Genomic DNA, 23,544 nt, shown 5'->3' on the forward strand with positions numbered 1-23,544 from the left:
AGTATGCGCACTAACTCTAGAGTCCAAACTATCTGTTGGTCAAGCTTACACCTTCCCTGGCTATTGGCTAACCTCGCTATCCACTCGTACAATTTGGAAGGAAAGGATGTGAAGAAGATCTCAGAGATTTACGTATACATGTAGCGATCAAGCCACCTTTTCTCAGATACCTGTAGAGTTTTGTTTTCTTGTGTCACAAACTCGTGAAGCTTCTTGTCCAACCACTCTTCAATTTCCTTCTTTGTTGCATTCTAGTGGCGCGACATCAGGCATCCCTTAGGTAGATCCCTGTCCTAGCAACAGAACCATTTGTTGGCTTGTTGGGGCCTGACGCAGGTTCATAAGTGATTTATCCAAACAAATCCCGAAACTACTAGCCCTTTTGGCAATAGTCCGCGGTGCATAGACTGAGGTCTCATCCAAGGTAGTATGGGAGGGTGCTAGAACCAAGTTTCTGCACCCTAGGGATGTCTTGATCAAGTCTAGGAAGTTCACGAACCGAACCCGCATGCCTACACTGCTCTGTGTAGCCATCTGTACTTCACAGCTTGTCTGACTGCTTTCGTGTAGCTCTGTAAAGAGTGTGAAGAGGTGTTGTCTAGATCCTTTATCCTTACTATGATATTATTATAAATCTTAAATTAATTGCATATACCCAATATTATCATTAATCATTCAACATTTAGAGCAAGTGCGTGCAATCAGGAAACCGTAAAGAGATGCATAAACATAACAGGAGTGTAAAGAAACAATATTTCAAAATTAACTTATTTTTTATTAATCCTCTGTTCAAATAAAATCCCAACACCACTGTGCACACTCAGTTGCAGGGGTCTGTGCACAACTGCAGACTCTACCTAGCCTCTGCGCACTTAGTTGCAGAGCCTTTTACTACTACTACAACCCAAGACTTAGACTTACAGACTCAAAGCTAATTCCCCATCCAAAATAATATAAGACTTCTCAAAGCTAAGACCCCCTTTACACTTAGAGCCTCGCTCTATTTATATAATCCCATGGTCCGCAGACCATGGGTAGGCTGACACACTCTACATATTAAATTACATTATCTTAGGGTGGACAACCCTAGACTCTCGCGCTCCACGCCCACATTTCGCGGGGTCTTTATATTACACTTTTACTAAAATTTGGGTTTCAAGGCCCAAAAACATACTATGGGGGGATCCCCTACCCAAAAATCAATATTAGGTTGTTTTCTCTTTCTTTGCAAGGAAAAGTTAAGAGTTGGTTCAAAAACCTATCGGCTGTAAGCATCTCAGATTTCCTATAGTTTATCAAAGTTTTCCTTCACAAGTGAGTGGTCCAAGAAAACCCTTTCATGGTTCTAGAAGAGTATGACCAGCTGAAAAGACGGCTAGAGGAGACAATACAATAGTTTTCTTCCAGATTCAATCAAGTCTATTGTTTGATACTTACCAATATAATATCTCCTCCCAGCTCAGCTATCTTACATTACCTAGATGCCTTTGATCTGGAAATGGAGTTTCAGCTGAGAGAAAGGAACCTTGCAACACTTGAAGAGTTGTAGAATAGTGCAGTAGATGTAGAGGCTAATCTGCTGATCAGAAGGGTAAAGTTGAAGGAAGAAAAGAGGGAGACTATAGATGCAGAGCACTTGACATGTTCAGAGGTAAAACACAACATTTTGGTGAGTACAGTGGAGGAAATGATGAAAAAGGTCACCATGAGAGATGAATTTTCTATTCAGGATCACCATGACCCACTTATCCTAGAAAAAGAAGAGGTTGCTGGCCCTAAACACTTTCCTGCTAATCCCAGCTACCATAGATCAGAAAATGGATTTATAGATCAATCCGAGGAGAAACAATCTGCTGATCTAATGTGTATTTTTTATGACATTAATTTTGATGATTTGCCAAAGTGTTTTTAGTATGATGATGATTATGTCATCCAAACAGAAGCTAGCCTTGCAGACCAATCAGAAGTTGGTTTTTGGGAGGAGGAATTTTAGTTTCAACAGCTCGAATACAGTGATCAATTGATGCATATCAGCTATGGCAGTGCTTAGGAGGAAAGTGCATAAAATTTGGAAGTAAGTGAAGGATCTTTGCCTCTTTTTTTTACTTCATTTTAGTTCATCAGAGACAAATTTGATGCAATCAAAAATCAGAAGTCATTAAGTTTTGATCTTGACAATCAAAAGGATAATTAAATTCTTGATCAGAGCTCCTTTGCCTTGTGTTTCTCCTCATTTGCAAAAATAAGAGAAAACTATAAGCAAGAAGATAAGCGAGTGGTCAACACTATAAATTATAAACCTTCTCATGAATTGATTTTTGAGGAAATCACTTGCGACATGGAATCCTCCTTAGCTCTAGATTTGCAACCACCGAATTCCATTGAATTTCAAATTGTAGATGAAGGCTTGGAAGCTGAAACATATAATCAAATGATGCAAGATGATTCTGTACCATTACGTTTTGAAGTATTTCATCTTTTAAAGGAAAATTTTCATAATATCTATAAAGCAATGGATGAGAGCCTGTAGAAAGTCATGTAGCCTCATTAGAACTAATGGAAAATAGGTTGCAACAGTCTTTTCAAGTTTTTCATGACCCAATAGCTAATGTGTTGGATAATATCTGCAGTCAAAGTCCTTCTCCATTAGCCAACTATGAGCTTGAAAATAGTGTACATATAAACTTCATCTGACAACTGGTTTCTTTGTCATTTTCAGTAGGAGTCTCATTACAAAGTTTATCTGAAAATTTTCAGTCATATCAGGACAGTAATTAAGAATATTCTTGTTTTGTTTTTATCATCAAGAAAAATTAGTCATTCACGAGTTTCAGGATCTTTTTGACAACTCACTACAGTCATCAAGGGAAGAAACCATGGATGTTGGGAAAATTTTAAAATCAAGGTACAAAGACTACCTAAAGTAGAACAATAATGTATTATATGGGCTGGAAATCAATATGTATTCCTATGAAGTTCCTTTTGCTGCATTTTTGAGGTCAGTTGGAGGGTTCATGCTTTGCAATTTCATCAAGATTCAATTTGATTTCAAGTTTTCATGGGAGTTTCCTTTCCATAGTTCTCTCTTCTTTCTCATAAGAAAGCACTTGCAGAGAATTCAAATAGTAGCCATAATGCTTACATGGTTGCACTGATTGTTCCATTTCACCTTATCAGGTGATGAATGGATTAGTTAGAGTAGGTATTGTTGGCATTATGAGATAAGTGTTGTCCTTGATGGCAAAACTCACTGATGACAAATCATAGTACAGAAGGTCAGCAGCAAGGAATTGATGATCAGACTATAAGAAGAAGAGAAAGTTCATACACGCAGGTTCGTTAAGCCCAAGTCGCGTGTACACGCAGGTTGGCTTCAGAAAAAGCGCGTGTATGTGGAAAAGTACCTTTGGTCCATGGCGGTTAGTCCTTGGAAGTTGTGCCTATTGTTTCGGACCATTGTGTCTCGACGGGCGTGTCGATCCCTAGTTTTGAAGTTGATGGTATTGGATTTCTATGGTTTTGGCTCTTGGTATTGAACAAGGCCTAAGGCTATATAAAGGGAAGGAAATCATTAGGCAAGGGCATCTGAATTGTCTTGAATATCTGATGAAGCATTAGATCCAGTATGCAGGGTTATGGGTTGATGATGCATTGCTTGATCTGAGCTAAGGAGAGATCTCATCGGTCGATGGAGAGCAAGATCTAAGGAGAGATCGGGATCAAATGGTTTGAAATGAACTATCTTTATGATACTTATTCTAGATCTACATACTGACGCATGTATTGTTCTATAAGTATTATGAGTATGATTGATGTCTGGTACAGCTGCAAGTTATGAGAAATTATTTTTAGATCTGTACGCGGGTTGTCTTTGGCGAAAGCGCGTATACACGCGGGTTTGATTCATCGAAGTAGCGTATACATTGTAAAGCTTGATATTTGAAGTTGCAGATGGATCTGATGGTTATTACAGAGTTCTGTGTCTGCTCTGTGTTCTGGTGACTGTTGTTAACAGGGTTTCAGTGATTCAGAGTTTGATGATTGTTTTGAGCTTCAATGATAGTTATGGGTCCAGTATGAAAATTGGATGAAATGTGGCCTTTCAGATTATGTGTTGTGCTTCAGTGTATCCAGTCTGAAAATTGATGAAACGTGGTACCTGGAGGAGAGAAGATTGTAGGCAAGCACCTACGTACTAGTATCTAAGCTAGTACAAAAGCTAAAGGAGATCTTTGGAGCATTGTAGCAGGTAGCAGCCTGCGTACTAGTAAATGGATCGGCTAGTACAAGAGCAAAGGGGGTTGTAGCTCCCGTACTGGTATAAGACTGCACCAGTACAAATATTGTAAAGGATTTTCTTATTAAGAAGAAGATTGAGATGACTTGCAGCAGGTGGTTTTCACCCACATTGGGTTTCCACCTTATATCTTTGTGTTCATGTGTGTGGCTCTTGTGTGATGTTCTGTTATGTTATTCTGCACCTGTTTACTGTTAATATGCTTAATAATGATCTGATGCATTTACTGAAGATTAAGCTAACTGAATTATAAGATCTCTGGATATACGCGAGTTTCATTAGACACAGTTGCGTGTACACGCGGGTTCACTTAATTGAAGTAGCGTATATGTTTCTGAGTATGAAATTGAAAAGTTTGATTGATCTGATAATACTGATTCACCCCCCCCCTCTCAGTATTATTTCCAACAGGTATTGTTGAATAAGCTCAATTTTGGGCATCTTTTTTCAGTTTGTCACAAGTTAGTTTGTGTCATCTGAGTTGTCAGCATTTATTCATGCATTTTAGTTTACGTTTTTGACTTTATTGGCCCACATGGTTAGGCACTTGGTCTATAGTGTTCTTGACACCTCCAAGGAGCTGCCATAGCCAATAAGGTCGATGTTAGTGTCAGTGTTTTCATACTGCCATCAATGATCAGAAATCCTCTTTTCATATCATATTAGGGTCCCCTTTTAAAATTTCTGTTATTCCACTAGGTCATCATGCAAAAATTTGGTCACTGAAGGTTGAATTAGGGTTTCCTTTACTCCTTTTGTTAATTTACTCCTTTCTAGCCCATTTCACCTTTTGCTAAAGTATACCATTAGTCATGACTTGTTTTCATCATGACAGTCACTTTCATCATAGTCACAGCCATTCAAAGTCTCCATTAGGTCATTAGGGTTTTCATGGTTCAATAAAATTCCACTCCATTTCATAAAGCCAGCAAGTGTCAAAATGATCAGTAACCTCTCTTCACCATGTGAAGATTATTTGTAAAGATAAATTCTTATTTCATCATGAGATTTTGAGTTCAAATGTAATATTTTTAATTTTCATTATGTAATTTTGTCTTTCAAATGTAGTAATTTCACCATCCCTGTTATGAAACCAGTCTCAAGAAAAGATGGAAAAGATAAATCAACGTCTTAGAATTCAGCCTCTTCGAGGGGGCAACCTACTTTACATTACATAAATGAACAATTCTTGGATGAATCAAATGACAAAACCTCCTTTCTATATATAGGAGTCTAAGGAGTCACAATATAATCCAGCCAACCTAACAATAATAATATAAAGCCACAAAAATAGTAATAGAGGGATTCTATGGGGCATAGTAATAACAATATGGGGGCAATAGGGGCACAACAATATTAATAAGGGGTATAACTACAATAGTAATAGGGTAATCACTAGTATTATAGGGACCCAACATGCCCCTCTCCTTCAAAAAAGTGTTGTCCTCAACGCTTGAGTAGTTCTGGATACTTCTGCATAAAATTCTCATCCTCCCATGTGGAATATTTAGCAGATAAGTTCTTCCACTTGATAAGATACTCTGAAATTGATCGATTTCGTAGCTGTCGAGTTCTTGTTTCTGTGACTGCTTTCGGTTCCAATATAATTTTTCCTTCCTCGTCAAGTTCTGGAAATATTGTTTGAACTGGGAACTTGTCGCCTATAACCTTCTTTAAACATGAAACATGGAAAACTGGGTGCAATCGAGAAGCTGCAGGAAGCTCCAATTTGTATGCCATAGTACCAATCTTTTGCAACACCTTGTATGGACCATAATACTTTGGTGATAATTTATTATCCTTCTTAGCTTGCTTGAGGGACATTTTCTTATATGGTTGTAGCCGTAGGAATACCCAATCACCTACATCAAAACTTCTTTCACTGCGATGTTGATCTACCTGTTGTTTCATTCTATTCTGTGCCAACACGAGGTTATCCTTTAAGAGTTGGAGGACTTGTTGTTGATGTTCGATGTGATGTTCCACTGCCTGAACCTTAGAATTTTCTCTTAAATATGATGTGATGGATGGTGGTTGATACCCATAAAGTGCCATAAATGGGGTCATTTTTGTTGCTGTATGGAAGGAAGTGTTATACCACCATTCAGCCAGAGGCAACCATTTGACCCATTGTGTCTGTTTATCAGATACAAAGCAACAAAGATATCCTTCCAAACATTTGTTTACTATCTCAGTTTGCCCATCAGATTGAGGATGATAAGATGAGCTATGAGCTAACTGAGTACCAAGACAAGAAAATAATTCTGTCCAAAAATTTCCAGTGAAAATGGGATCTCTGTCACTTACAATAATCTTTGGGTTTCCATGTAGCTTTTGAATTGTTTCCATAAATGCAGTAGAAACTGTACTGGCTTTAAATGGATGTGATAATGCACAAAAGTGTGCATACTTGGTAAGTCTGTCAACTACCACCATGATGACACTCTTTTCCTCAGACTTGGGTAAACCTGTGATAAAATCCATTGAAACCTCCTCCCAACGTTGGCTTGGAATGGATAAAGGTTGTAATAGACCTGGTGTCTTAATTGTTTCAACTTTATTTTGTTGGCAAACCAAACATTCTGCCACAAACTTTTGAATATCTGATTTAAGGCCATCCCAAAAAAATTCCTTCTTAACCCTGTGGTAAGTTTTTAAAAATCCTGAGTGCCCTCCTAAGGGAGAATTGTGCAATTCCATAAGAATCTTTTGTTTTAGCTGGGAATTCTTACAGAGGTATAAGCGATCTTTGTACCATAATGAATCATTTTTCCAGCTAAATGTATCAGACGTACTGAAATCTTGTTGTAACTTTCGAATAAGTGCCCACACTTCTTCGTCATTCTTCCATTCCTCCCTTGCTTCATTTATCCAATCTGGTTGGATAATAGAAATGGCGCACAACAATGCTTCCACATCCTCATCCTTTCTTGAGAGTGCATCTGCCACCACATTTTGCTTCCCTTTTTTGTAGATGATTTCAAAGTCATAACCCAACATCTTTGTGACCCACTTTTGTTGCTCTTCAGAGGATAATCTTTGTTCTAAAAAGTATTTAAGGCTATCATGATCCGTTTTTACCTTGAAGTGTCTTCCCATTAGGTAGGGTCGCCATTTCTTAAGTGCATGGAGTATTGCCAAAATTTCCTTCTCATAAATAGCTTTGCTTAAAAACTTTCCCTTGATTGGACGACTTTCAAAAGCAATGGGTCTTTCATCTTGCATTAGAACAGCACCAATTCCATTTCCTGAAGCATCACATTCCACAATAAAGGTTTTTGTGAAGTCTGGTGTAGCTAAGACTGGTGCTTGGCACATTGCTCTTTAAGATGTTCAAAGGCCTTTGTTGCTTCTGGAGTCCATGAAAATGCATCTTTCTTCAATAATGTTGTTAGAGGTGCTGCTATTCTCCCATAATTCTTAACAAACTTGCGATAATACCCTGTCAACCCAAGAAATCCTCGCAGATGCTTTATGGATGTGGGGATTTTCCATTCCTTAATGGCTTTAATTTTGCTAGGGTCTACCTTAACTCCTTCATGAGATACAATATGACCCAGATATTCCACCTCCTGGACTCCAAAGAAACATTTGGATCTTTTTGCATATAATTGTTTCTCCTCCAATAGTTGTAGCACCCTGTCAACATGTTCAACATGATCCTTCCAAGACTTGTTGTAGATTAGTATATCATCAAAAAATACTAACACAAATTTTCTAAGGAATGGTTTGAAAATTGAATTCATCAAACCTTGAAATGTTGAAGGTGCATTGGTAAGGCCAAAAGGCATGACCAAAAATTCATAATGACCCTCATGAGTTCTAAATGATGTTTTCGGAATGTCTTCAGTCTTCATTCTGATTTGATGATATCCTGAACGAAGATCCAACTTGGTGAAGTAAATTGATCCATGCAATTCATCCAGTAATTCATCAATGACAGGAATGGGGAACTTATCTTTAATAGTGAGCTTGTTGAGCTCCCTATAATCTGGACACATGCGCCATGATCCATCCTTCTTGTGCACCAATACTACTGGAGCAGAGAAAGAACTTTGACTCGGTTGAATTATACCAGCCTCTAGCATTTCTGCAACCATACGTTCAATTTCACTCTTTTGGACATAGGGATATCTGTACGGCCTGATGTTTGGAGGAACACTTCCTGGAATCAGATGAATAGCATGATCATGATCACGCATAGGTGGGAGACCTTTAGGAGTCTCAAATACCTTGGAATGATTGTCCAGGACTTTTTGGAGATCTGGAGAAATAGATGATTCCGATGTGGAAACATCTAGTGAACATAATTGTGCAATTACACCTCTTTGCTCTTTTTTAGAAGCTTTGTCATACCATTAGAGCTGATTATCTTTCCTGGTTTCCCTGCAATACCCCTTAATTCAACTTCCTTTCCTTCCGTAGAAAATTTGATGAAAAGTTCTTGAAAATTAAAAGCTATTGTACCCAAGGATTGTAGCCATTGGACTCCTAGTACAACATCAACACCTCCCATTGGAATGGAAAGCATTGGGCTAGTCAATATATATTCTCCCATGGATAGCTTGATATTATGGCACTTTCCAGAGCAATTTATTGTTCCTCCATTTGCAATCATCACTTGACACTCTGGTGCTGGATATAGGAAGCAATTCAATTCTTTTGCTACCTTACAATGAATAAAATTGTGGGTGCTTCCTGAATCAATCAACACTATTACCTTTTTCTTCTTGATTTGTCCTTCTATTTTGATGGTTTGAGGAGTGGTAATTCCTGCCAATGCATTACAAGATATGGTCGGATTTATTTTTTCTTCATCTAGGCTTTGTTCCTGGAGTATATCCTCTTCTTTTGACCTTTCTTGCTCCTTTTCTTCTTCCTCTTCACAATCTATGTAGAATAATTTCTTCTCAGCACACTTTTGACCTTTAGTGTACTTGCTATCACAATTGTAACAAAGCCCTTTTGCTCTTTTTTCTTCCAATTGTTGTGGTGTCAACCTTATAGGTTGTGGAAGACTAGGGGAAACAACACTTCTGTCTTTATAGTTGTGAGTGGTATGCTTCCTGGTTGCCATAATTTTGCTTTCCATTTTTCTTGCTAACCTGAATGCCTTCTCTAATGAATCAGGTTCCCAAAGGTGAAAATCATGTTGGATATTATCCTTTAAAGTCCCTATGAACACATCAATCCTATGCTCCTCTGGAATATCTTTTACCCTTATGTTCAATTTTTGGAACTCCTCAATGTGCTCCATTATTGAACCCTTTTGTTTGAGACTTATCAATTGGCTAAAAAAAGTGTTGCTTTTTGTATCCTCATAATGTGCTATCAATTCTTCCGTAAAAATTGCCCAAGTGATAAATTGTTTACGAGAGAAAAGCCATTGATACCATACAAAATGATTTGGTTCCAAATATAAAGTTGTCATACGTACCTTTTGTGTGTTTTGCACATTATTGAGATCAAAGAATTGCTCCATCTGTAATATCCATGTGGCGGGATCCTTGCCATCAAACTTCCTCATATCGATCTTTGGAACATGGTGAGCCTTTGATCCAACATTAGAGTCTATGGAATCATGATTAAAATTTCTTTTGTTCTCATCATGAGTTTCCTTTAGTACCCTTTCACCCTTAGTGACCATTTCTTGTAGCAACTTATTCATATTTATCTTCAATTCTTCCATCTTATCATCCATGCCATCAATTTTAGCGTCCATGCCATTCACCTTAGCATTCATGCCATCCATATTAGCTTCTACACCTTTCTTTAAACCATCCATCTTAGCTTCTACATCATTCCTTAAACCATCCATTTTAGATTCTGTTGCTTTTTGTGCAAGTGACACTCGTTGCACTTGTTCTTGTAATTTTGATATATCATATAGCATTTCTTCTTCTTCTTCATGAGTCATGCTAGAGCTTTCAGGTTCCTTACTAGGTGTTTGCATTTTCTTTCCTCGGGGCATCAGTTACCGATAATAATGCTCTATTATGCCCTTTGAATTCCTTCAAAATAAATTTTCAAACCAAGCTTAAACAAAAATTTAAGAAAATCTACACACCTTTTTTCACTTTGTAGGAGCTCGATATTGCCTCTGATGTATCTCTGTACTTTTCGATCATCTAGTTTTGAATTTGTTACCTGTAGTAGCCCTCTGTGTCCTCTTTCCAATGCCACAAGTCTGATCCAAATTGGATTCTCCAAGGAAGAGTTATGCAAAATCTCCCACAGTGACTTGATTATAGACTAGTTCAGTAGAGTGAACTTGTACGACGTGCCACGAGTCACTGTTTCAACCTTTGGATCTGAACAATGCATAGAAGAAACTACCATCCGTCCTATTTCTGTACCTTCTTATGAAATTCCAATCCGATCCCCAGAGAGAAAGTTATGATGATTTTCCCCAGGTCACCAATTTTGAATGTAATTCAGGAGTCTGCAAAAATACCAACTTCCTCAGATCATATCTCCGCAAATATCACGTGAAAAGTTCTGAAATTCGGACCCAAGGTTTAGCGTGATTTCTTCTCAAATGGGTTTTTTTGCGACTTCTGAAACGTCAGAGAAAAAAAGGTATAGCGAAAATTCCACGATGACCTGTTTGGAGCAACGAAACCCTAGAATCCAAAGCTCTGATACCAAATGTTATGAAACCAACTCAAGAAAAGATAGATCAACGTCTTAGAATTCAGCCTCTTCGAGGGGGAAACCTCCTTTACATGACATAAATGAACAATTCTTGGATGATTCAAATGACAAAACCTCCTTTCTATATATAGGAGTCTAAGGAGTCACACAATAGGGGCACAACAATATTAATAAGGGGTATAACTACAATAGTAATAGGGTAATCACTAGTATTATAGGGACCCAACAATCCCAAGTTATTAACTCAGTGTTCCAAAGATGACAGACGGTCAAAAGATCAATTTGTTAAAGGAAATAGTCAATTGAAAGGGTAAAGTTTCGAAAAGTTAAGTGAATTCCAAAGGGAGTTGTCTTTCCCCAAGGTGGTCCAAATCATCATTTTCCACAAGCACTAAACCCTAATTCCCTCTCCCACTAATCTAGGGTTGGCTATGGAATCAGAGACATCTGACCAAAGGAGGAAAAAGGGTGGTCATTTCAGCAAGTATGAGGCCATTCCAACTCATAAACATCATGTCTCCATCATTTTTGAAGAAGTCATTCCAACGGACAAATCATTCGCCACACATAGGGCCATTTTTTCTTCAAACTATGTTTCTGACCAAGGAAAGATGAATTTGAGAAACGTGAGAGAGGTTGTTTTCCATAATAGGCCAAGGATGGAAAACCTCCTTCTTTTTTTACATAGATGTCATGGTTTTGGAGAAATGTCAAAAATACAGTTGCTACAAGAGGTTTTCTGCATTATTGGAGTGACCTTGGCAAAATAAATTTTTGTCCTAGCCGTATTGTCCAAATAACCTTTTTTGATGAGTCCAATGATAACTAGATAGAAATATATTTCCAATGAGCTATCATGAGCTCAATTTGGAGTTGAGGAAGACCTCAAAAAGTTTCATGTAAGAGCACACTTCATTTTTGCACCCTCATTCTACACTTTATGACCAATCTTGGGAGGATTGATGTTTGAGGGGCTATACTTGATCATTTGCATTTTTGATAGGTCCATTGTGTTGCCAAGAGAGATATATTTCCAATGAGCTATCATCTGCTCAAATTTGGACTCTGAGAAGACACTCAAAAGTTGGTTTGAATATTACGTTGTGCACATATGTTGTGGAGGGCGTGTTTCAATGTTACATTGTCCATTTATGTGTTACGTTGCGCATTTGGCAAGAGGAGGATGTGCCTGTGTTGCGCACTGCATGTTTGAAAAAATTTCTCATCAACCTCCAAAAAAAGTTCCATTGCCTCAAAAACTTCAAGATAGGGTATCTTCATTCTCCAGCAAGTAACATTCAAGATACACCCTCCTAGCATTCCTAAAGTCATTTTGTGGTGTTTTAAAATGTCATTACAAAATTTAATGTTTTCCTTGGGAGAAACCATAGTATCATAATAAAATCCTAAATACACCTCCAATTTCACTCCCTAGTACTTATATTCCCTTCCCATATCATTATTAAACCATTTCCCAACCCCCATATCATATCACTACTTCCCAAAGCCCTTTATTCCCAAAACCCTAAGACCTAGGTGTTCCATTTACCTAGGCTCCCAAAACCCTTAACCTATAATAAAATTCCCTATCCTAAATCCCATTACATTCCACTCCTTGTCACTTCACTTAAACCATAAACCCCTTCCCTCATATCTCCGAATTTCCTCATACCATTCCTAACTCCCTATACCTATATTCCACTACTATTTCATCTACTTAGGGTTTTAGACACTGAGACACCATGGTAGAAGAAGAGAACAGAAATTAAAATGAGTAGGAATATAGAGAGCAGATAATGACATGCAAGGGAGGATGGAAAAACACTATGCCAAGAGGAACAAGATTGCAACGGAAAAGCTTAGAAGAGCTAATGCAAAGATTGAAGCCCTAAACAAGCAAGAAGAGGAAGGAAGACTTGATATCCTTGCTGAAGCCTCATTCCATGCATAAGCCACATAATAAACAATCATTTCACCAATTTTGAAAGGTTTTGGGGTAATTTTGAAGTTTTTGTGTTTCTCAAGAAATCATACAATGTTTTGTGACAGCTAGAATGTCAAGGGCACAACGCCCTTGAAGCTACGCTTTTGTTTGGGTCACTTTTTGGCCAAAATAAGACCACCATTAGATTCAGAACAAGGAAGAAATGTAGAAAAACAACTTTGCAAGCCTTAGTTTCGACAACTCGCAGGTGAAAAGTTGAAAAATACACCCAAAAAATCAATGTCCTACCTCCTTTTTCACCTTGGCACTACGCGTTTGACCAGTATTGGGGGAATCAACTTTTGGGGGGTCAAATAAAATCCATTTTTAAAACTAAATGTAGATTTGGAAACTAGATAGGTCAAGCTTTCAAATGAGCTATACTAGGCTCAATTTGGACACCGAGAAGGCAATAAAAATTAGTTTTCAAGATGGAGGGTGCATTTGACATAGAGAGGGTGCGTTTGACAAAGGGATGGTTCATTTGACCAGTTTCCTGACTTTTCACTGTTTTTCTCTAGATTTGATTTTCATCCTAGGAAATCAATTTTTTACTGATGTAATTGACGTTTTAAATGTGATTATGGTGTTTTTTCTATTACCTAGGGTAAATACATTAGGTAAATAGACTCTACGAGGTGTAATGAATCAGTTTCATTGTAATTAGGGATGAGTTAGTTTGACCACCCTACACTCTAGTTATCAGTTCAGGTTTTGGTGTAACTGCTCCTCCTCTCATGGATTCGACCCTTGAGGTTGGGAGGAGCTTTCTTCGAGGCCTATACATTGTATTTTGTAGTCTCTTCAAAGGTTGGATTCAGTTGGATGATGTAGTATTGATCAGAGACACTATTGTATCATAAGCTGGCCAGTTTTAATAGATGAGTTGCACCTATTTCCTTGCGATACCTGTGGTATGGCTGTCTAGCAAATTTTTTTCTTCAGTTTCATTTGTATGAATGTATTATTTCTCCATATTCCATTTCATGTCTATTGTATGATATATTTCAAGTTGATAAACATAAATCATCTCACATGCTCTATTTTTGGGAAGTTTTCATTGTTTGTTCATCTTTCTTTAGTTTTGGAAGAATACATCTTTCATGCTCTTCCTAGCTCCTTACCTATCTGAATCATCTCATCCCAAGAAACCCTAACGTGCTAGCTTATCTACGTACCTTTCCCCTCTGAATGTCTGCAATCATATCTTATTTTCCCTAACCTAGTTTTTTGACCTAATATCCTCATCGAGCAAAAATCCAATCGTATCAAATCAAAATAACCTCTTCACTCATAACTAACCTAAAACCCTAATTCATATAGCCCTCTTGGATGTGATTTTGTGGAGAGAGCCCTCTCCAGCTTGGTAGGGCTAGCTACCAAGTCAAAAGGTTGGTCTGTGGTTACCTCAGCTGGACTCTTCCTCAACCTTGGAGATCCAGGGGAGTGATAACAGAGCATAGAGTTAAACCACCTCATGATGATCCTATCTCTAAGGTTCATCTACCATATATCCAAGGAACCACAGATAGAATTTCCCATATCCTCAAGAACATTAATGTCGCTTCTTCCTTTGAACCTCTCAGTACCATTAAGAATTCTCTTATATCTGTTAAAGACCCTATTGATCCTAAGGACTCAAAAGGGTTCTACCTTGTTCCTTGCTCTTGTGGTATCTCCTACATTGGAGAAACAGGTAGATATATTAAGTAAAGAACCAATGAGCATGCAGCATACATTAGACACAATCTCTCTCGCTCATTAGCCTTAGCCAAGCATGTAGAAAAATGAGAGCACCATGTCTGCATTGAAGAATCCAAAGTCTTCGCTACGGTAAATCACTTCCACCACTGGAAGCTTAGGGAGGTGATTGAGATCGAAAGGGATGGTGAAAATATTAATAGGGATGATGGTTGGAAATTGAGTATGAGTTGGATCCCAGCTCTCTCATCGTAACTCATCATCCCTTTCTTCTCCCCTCCCCTCTTTTTCTCTTTTTGGTTTATTTTCTTTTGTTTTCTGCCTTGATCACCTTTATTATTATTATTTCTTTTTTTCTTTTCATATATATATATATATATATATATATATATATATATATATATATATATATATATATATATATATATATATATATATATATATATATATATATATATATATATATATATATATATATATATATATATATATATATATATATATATATATATATATATATATATATATATATATTGTGTGCATAACAATATAAAATTTCTAGAACAGGAAGAGACAATGGAGCACCTTACCAATGCTTACAACTTTAGCAAAAACCTGTGGAAAAAACATCAGTAACTTTTTGAAATTAGTGACAAGAATCCAAACAACATCCAAACAACAATAGAGAATTGGAGGAAAAAACCATACCATAATATTATCCTGAACAGGGCCTGGAGACTCTCGCTAGGGTTTGTCCTATGGAATATATGGAAAAAATAAAATAGACTGGCCTTCAAGGAGGAAAGTAGAGCAAAAATAGAAATATGGAACGAGATAACTCAAAACATCAAAGAGACTATGCTAAAAGAGAATTCGTTAGAGGAGGACTGGAAAAATAACCTGAAGGAAGAAAAGATAATGACCCTCCTAAACCTAAAACCAAACATGGTGCATAAGATAGCTAAGAAACACCCAACTAATGAGGTGGAGGAGGTCAACCAATTCAGAAGACCCCAGAAGGATTTCATCAAATTAAACGTCAATGGTGCTGTGAAAGGGAATCCTGGCGAGGCAGGGACAAGAGGAGTATTCAGGGATGATAGGGGGAGTACACTCAGAATCTATGCGATGGACTGTGGTAATGTGACAAATGACAAAGCGGAGCTTCATGCCCTAGAAAAAGGGTTGGAAATCACAATAAGAGAGAAATACCAAAAACTACAGGTTGAAGGAGACTCGAAAATGGCAATCGAAATATTCAAACAACTACAACAAGGAACCCAGTGGGAGAATATCAGTCGAAGCTGGACAACTACTTGGCTGGTGTAGGAGATTGGTAAACTTACCAGACATATACACTAAATTATCCCCACCAATGTAAGAATCAATGGCAATGCACCAGCTGACAACCTGCCTAATTGGGGAAGCAACCATGTAGGAAGAACTATAGATGCAAACGAGGAAGAGTTATAAAAAATGGAGGAGATGACAAACTTAGTAAAAATCCTAGAACATGACAAGTAAGGAGAGGGGAACCCCTGATCGGGGTGCAACATATGGAAAGAAGAGGGACTGGGTAGATGGGACAAGGAAAGGGGAGGAAGAGGACAATTGTGCGAAAGGACAGAAGAGGGAAATTAAGTGAGAGAATAGGGATGAAGGCAAGTGGATGGGAAGAGCAAAGAAGGAACATCCCCTGAGAGAATGAGGGTGGAGACGGGTAAGCATGACAGTTAAGATGGCAGGGAGGTCATCAGGAGGGTGGGTAGAAGGATGCTAGAAAGTGGCAGGGCGAGGATAGCGAGCATACAACAAGAGCAGCCCGGAGTAAGTGAGGGTTAATGTGAGGAGGTGGTAGCTAGGACAGAGGGTCATCATTTTGAGGTGATGGCGTAGGGAGTAGTGTAGGGAATGATGATAGACAGGCGACAACAAATGTAAACCATTGAAAATAATACTGAGAGGGGGGTGAATCAGTATTATCAAATCAATAATTTTATTTCCCAAACAGATTTACATACGCTACTTCAGTGAAGTAAAATAGCATGTACATGCAACTGTGATTAGAGAAACCAATGTATATCTAGAGAACTTGTGATTTAGACAATTTATCATGTGTTGATATTAAGCCAGTACATCAATAACTTATGAGATAGTGCAGTAAAAGCATAATAAAGCATCACACATAAGCAACACACATGAACACCAAGATTTAAGGTGGAAACCTAATGTGGGTGAAAACCACCTACTGTTATCGTCTCTATCTTCTTTTAATAATTAGAAAATATGTTTACAATCTTGTACTGGTGCAGACTCATACCAGTACGTAGGCTTCTAACTGTAGAAGGTTACAACCTTCTCTCTTCTCCAACTTCTATTGGAAGGGAGCTACAACCCCCTAGCTCTTGTAATAGCCAATATGTTTACTAGTACGTAGGTGCCAACCTATAGAAAATGCCACTCTTCCACCAGGGACCATGTTTCATGAATTTTCAGAATGGATGCTCCTGGAACATATCAAGACATATGAATACCTTGACTCATCAATAACCCATCAAAAGTTTAGAAACTCAAACTTCATCAACCAACATGCAATTTATCTGAAACAATCAGATCACTATCATCAAAACGCTATGCTGAACCCAGAATCCTGTATCAACATTCAGAACTGACTGAAACCTCAAAAATTCATGTGTGAGACTATCTATGCCACTTCAATTAAGAAAACCTATGTGTATATGCTATTTCCTTCAGCCCAACCTGTGTATACCTCTAAAGATTCTGAATCATAAAATATTTGAATCACAAACTATACCAACCAGTAGTATACTAAACATCTACTGTCAACTTACAAAACTTTACACAGGAAAGCAACAGAAAAAACTTCTTCTCACTTTTACAATCAACCAAATATCAACCTCCTTATGCATTTAGATCTAAGAAGACTTCATTGATAAACAATAGTAAAATAGTAGCAACAATAAATCAGCAATATTGATCTGATACATCAATCATCTCTGAACATCAAACCTTTATTTTGTATACACTACTTGAAAGAACACAACCTATGTCTATATGCTCTTTGGCCGGGACAAACCTAAGTACAGGTCTGTAAATATTGACTCAGAACTTTGCTACAATTCAAAACTTTAGAAAAACTCAGATCATGATATATAATGAATAAAACAGGCGCAAAACATGAGATCTAGCCTCAACCAATATCAGATCATTCAAGAATAAGTCTTTTAAGGTCTCATGATCTTGATCCAATATTGAACTCAAGGTGCACATCAATATTTCAGATCTAGTTCCAAACATAGCCCTGCAACCTAAAATATACTTTATATAGAAGTATTCCTTAGAATCTTATTCACTTGCACACTAGCCTTATGATCCTCTCTTCTTTATATAGTTTTTGGCCTTTCTCAATACCATGGACCCAATCCACTTAGGCTCAATACCTTGGACCAAATACCTTGGACCAAATACCTCGAACCAATACCTTGGGCCAAGTACCTTGGACCAAATACCTCGGACCAATACCTTGGACCAAAAATTTTGATTTTCCATCCCATACGCACTTTTCCTTCTGTGAAAGTGCGTGTATATGTATACATTTCTTTTGTTTGGTTAATTTGTGTGCATACGATGCTTGGACTAAGTGAACCTACTTGCATCTCTTAAACTACTCTTACATCATCTTATTCCTTCAACTTCTTTATTATAATCAATAGACCTTAGCTCCATCTTCCTGATCCTCTGTACCACTGCCCTATTGCCTCTAAATATTCATGTTAACCTCTTATCAAAATTTAGTTGACCTGTAGAGTTTCCATTAAGGAAAATACTTGTATCATAATGCCAACATAAACAACAGGAAGGGGAGTGGCATAAACCATAAGGGAGATCAGGTCATAGATAGATGCATGTAGAAGATGGAGATGAGAGTCAGAGAGAGGAAAGGTGGATAAAGAACGATGCTCCAGCCTGCGGATGGAAGTGGAAACAAACTTGAAAGTTGGTATGTTTCTCCTCTACCCCCTAGCTTTGTAAGCAATAGGATGAATCTCTATATGAATATAAGAAATTTGATAAGGAAAAGGAATGAGTCAGACAAGGAGGTACCCAGACACTCCTGCAACCATGATTGGCCAAAAATAGTAGAAAAGGCAATGAAAACCCCGGATAGGAAGCTAAGGTGGGAGGGATTAGAACCCAAGATGGGAGAGGTCTCTGCCACAACACAGGGTTGAAACAAAATAAGACAGAGCAAGACTATAATCATCCTTATGGGAAACTATGGGAAAAAACTAGAAGGTAATAAGGAAAAACCTCGAGAGTAAGTAGTTACGAGAAAAAAGAGAATCAGGGAAACAAAATACCTCTAGAGGAGGAATATAGAGTCAGAACTCTTAGGGAGAACACACCCAAACCTGAGAGACCTTGTGAAGCGAGGAACAACAAACCAACCTTACCTGGTGACAAAACCATGGGCATGCCCAGGATAGGTAGGTCACGTGTCATTTGTTTCCGTGAGGGAAAAACTTCAAGAGAATTAAGAAAGGAAAAAACCCATAATATTGAGAGGAATGGTGACATTCCAAAAGAAATCCTGAAGAACACTAATTCTAGCAATGGAAGGGATAACAAAAATGATAAAGGTAAATGGGAAATTGTATTGCTTTATTATTATCAAACTCATAATTGTAATGGCTATGTGATAGGTCTCACCTCACACTATGCCCAACACAGTGAGGAAGATAGATAACAAAAAGAAGCCGACAGAAATAGGCAGGCAGGTGGTAACATGACGACCAGGAGGGGTAAGCGAGATAAAAAGATGGCAAAAGGAATGAGCGACTTGAACAAAGAACAAAGGAAAAGAGGGAGAAAGTCAGGTTTTGAACGCATGAAAACCCTCGTTGAGGCCTACATGGCAGGGAACTCGCCGAACATCGGAGCCCAAATTGTTGGATGGGAGCGAGAACTTAATGACAGTATAAAAAACCAAGACATCCCGATGGAGTAGTGGGAAAGTATGGTTCTCGATCCAGGGAATTCTCAAGGTCGTCACTCCGTCTTTAGACAAACAATACAATAGTATTGGGTCATGAAGAACATGGTGGCATGGGCTATGACCCTTAGTCGAGAATAAGAAGCAAGAGGCGAAATAGAGGCAAAGGAGAACACCAAGGAAAAGGATCAATTTAGGGCAGAACTCCTCAGGGAAATTGCAACAGCTCAGATACAGAGTTACAAAAACCACTTGTCCTTGGGAAGAATTGAGCAGACACTACAAGATATGAAGAGGATAAAGATGTTGGGCTCTAGTGCAAAAGTGCCAGCCCCAGTAATCTCCTCGGACGAGGATTGAAGGAGAGGTCCAGTATAATTATGATAAAATTTTGATGAAACACTTTTACTTGTTTAATTTGACCAGTAGTATAGACAGTAAAGAAAATGTTGCTAGATGGATAGAGAAAGACCTTTTCAAATTTTGGATAGGTTTTAATGCCCACAGGTGGCTATATAGTTTCCTTCAAGCAGGTAAGCCACCTGGAGCAAAGGGAAGTTTTTTATTTTGAAAAGTTAATATAAATAGAGGAAGGACCACCAAGTTTACAAAAAAAAAACAATATAAAATTTCCAGTATTATTTTTCTTGTTATCCTTTAACTCTAATTTGATTTATTTATCATGACTTCCTTTTTGAAGAACTTAATCATCCCTATTTCGAATAATATAAACTTGATTTTAATAAATTAATAATTATTTGATTACATTGGGATAAAAATTCTAAATTCATAACTAGTTTTCTAATTAGTCAACCTCTAACAAATAAGATGATATAATTTATTAATAAATAACTACTTTACATTAAAATTCAATATTTTATTTTTAATTATTCCTTAACAACTATTTTTAACTAAACATAGAATATTTTAATGAAATAACTCCTTACCACTAACTCCCTAATAATTAATTTCTTTACCTATTAACTAATTCACCAACAACTAGTTTTTAACGACTAATTTTGGGCAATGTTGCATCCTTACTATTTATTCCTTCTGATCGTTGGATTTCTCACCTAGTGCTGATGATGAACCACATTAGTTGGTTCGAAACATCGACCAAATACTCACAATGTGATTAATATGAAATACTTTCTTCTAACATCATCATCATCAATGTGGCGGAACATAAAGGAAAAATAGAAGAAAATCTTTCACACACATAGAGACATTGGATTGGTATGAAAATAGGGCAAAAAACACTATGGGGAAAACCCTTGCAAATATTCTTCTTCTTAGATAATCATTAAATGATTTAGAAAAAGAGAGTAAAATGATCCATAACTTCATCTACATGAAAAAGAAAACTATGACGTCCATGAAACAAATCTAATCATGCTTGAAATCAAAGCTATGATTCTGATGACAGTAATATGTTGTCACTAACTGTTACAGGGCAAAGTGTCTATATAGAACTGCTCTATCCCACTAAGGTGTGACAGCTGCCTTAGAAACAAACAGAGAAAAGGTACTTTTGTTTTTCCTTTATGAATTACAGATAGAGAGGAACAGAAGGACCAACCTCTGTCTTGCGCTAATCTCCTGATTTGATCCCTCTCTTCTTTGATAGTCCTCAGCTACCTACTCCCTTGCACGCCCAGCTTCACAAAGTGCCTGTAAGATCACAGAAGCATAGCACTATACAAAGACATGGATCTATAATCATAAACAATCTAGGATCAGATGTAAATTGACCATACAAATGTAACAAGCATCAATGACACAAAAGCATGGAGGAAAATTCAAATAGATTTTATTGATAAACAAGAAAAGAGCCAAGAGGAGTTACAACCAGTTGTTCTGACCCAGCATCAACCTCCCAGAAAAGAAGCCCCTCTTCACCTCAAACAAAGCATAGATCACCCAACAATCTGATGTTTGTCTCAAGAAACCAACAGCAATTCCTTACAATATGCAAAATTCCAGCCTCTGTATCTCTGGGATGAGGGATCCATATATAGATATCTGTAAGGGGGATGAGTCAGCTTGTGATTTGATTAGTGTCTTCTCTCTGATAGTTCTTGCTTCCACTTGGAGACTGATGGCCTCTTACTCATCCTTGGTCGAATTCAGTGAGGCAAGTGTCACAGGAGAAGATTCTGGAAGCTTCCATTGCCTCTCCACCTCGTGGAATGACACTGCCATTTGTCATTTCTCACCCATCGCACCCCACAAAAGGGACTTTTGAAATGAAACGCACCCTCTCAGTGTATTTGGGTGAGATGCAACACACTTAGCCAGTGGAGCAGCTGTAATGATCCTATTTTGACCAATTCTGAGCAATTTCTCATGGAGAACTTCTGGGAGAAGCTGTAATCTATTGACCTTGTTCCTTTAGGGGTTAGAACAACACTTTTAGGTACTTAGGAGCCCTTGGTTTATGGAAATTTCATGCTTGGGGTTGTAGGGCCCAAAAATGTCTATAACAGTTTCCCCCTAAAGCATGAGGCCGTTAATCTTTTGATGTTGGGTGAAATGCTTTATTTTGAGGATCCGAAGTTCTTTCAATGCTGGGAGGAGACCTGTAATAAGATACAATACAATACATTATCTTCATAATATTTTCATGATCTGGTTGAGGCGAACATTCCCATGCTCAGCTTTATAAATTCATTTTCATGTACATAGGATAGACAATCGTCTGAGTGTAGACTGATGATTCTGATAGAGCCATCATCCTTTTGAGTGGATGATTATCTGTGCAGCAATGATGTACATTTAATGTCTTTATTTCCCTGAATATATATCGCAGCCTAGATGGATGAAACTAGATCCGGGGTCTTCAATATCATCCGATCTTCACTCAAAATACAAGTCGATCCATGTGAGAAATGAACTGAAGTCGAACATGGAAAGACATCGCTTGATTACCAGTCAATGATGTAAATTGTTAACAAGCACGAGAGGAATCACCAATAATGATAATGACCCTCAAGGTACTGCAGTACAATTCACGTGGTGTGAATAAAGGACTTGGCGTCGAACACCACGCAAAATCTTTCGGTCAAAGGTCATTGATGTAAACCTATCACCGGAAGTGAGAAACTTGCCATTGAGGTATGCAAGCTTCAAAGTACTGAATGGGGTGTTCCTAGATCAACTTCTTGGATAATGAGCTGATGTCGACAAGAAGTGATCCGTCACAGGAGGGCCTTAATGAATCCCACATCAATGACACGGAACGGAGCAAATGATTTTAATGGAGGTGAAAACGATCTGGTGATATAAGGTTCAGGGTGGCGGTCATGAAAGAATGGAGTATAATGTATGGTAGTGGGTGAGACACAGGTGAATTCACTGAATGACTTCTCTTGAACATATCGGTGACACTGATGTGATGGATTGGTAGCATTAACCCCAAATGTGGATGGTATGGCGTGACCATGTTGATGTGACCGGTGAATGAAACAACCCAACCCGACTCGGACACGGAGTGGAAGTGTCATGTTCAAGAGCGAATTGCTACCAACAAAGTTTCTTCAAGTTTTCTTCCCAATTTTCCCCAGTCATTGCTGACCAATACCTCTTTATTTTTGTCAAGTTTGAGGAGGATAATATATGCTTGTTCTATAATTTTCCCTTCGGGCAAACCCATCGCTATGTTTTAACGAGCCTAGCGACAGTGAAACTCGTTCTCGTCTATAGACAAGTTTGTCGCTATTATACTTTTAATGAGTTTAACGACAAACATAACTCGGTCCTTTTCAATTTTAGAGAGTCTGAAAAGGAACGTAAAGGTAACTCCAAAATTCCTTTTTCGTCATCTAATCCCTTAAGTCCGAAAAAGTATAAAACAATACAGAAGGGATGAATTTTCGATACTTTTAACGAGCCGAA

Source organism: Pinus tabuliformis, chromosome 3_2, assembly GCF_031772625.1.
Source record: "Pinus tabuliformis cultivar Carrire ecotype Pingquan chromosome 3_2, CPIR1, whole genome shotgun sequence".
NCBI classification, from domain to species: Eukaryota; Viridiplantae; Streptophyta; class Pinopsida; order Pinales; family Pinaceae; genus Pinus; species Pinus tabuliformis.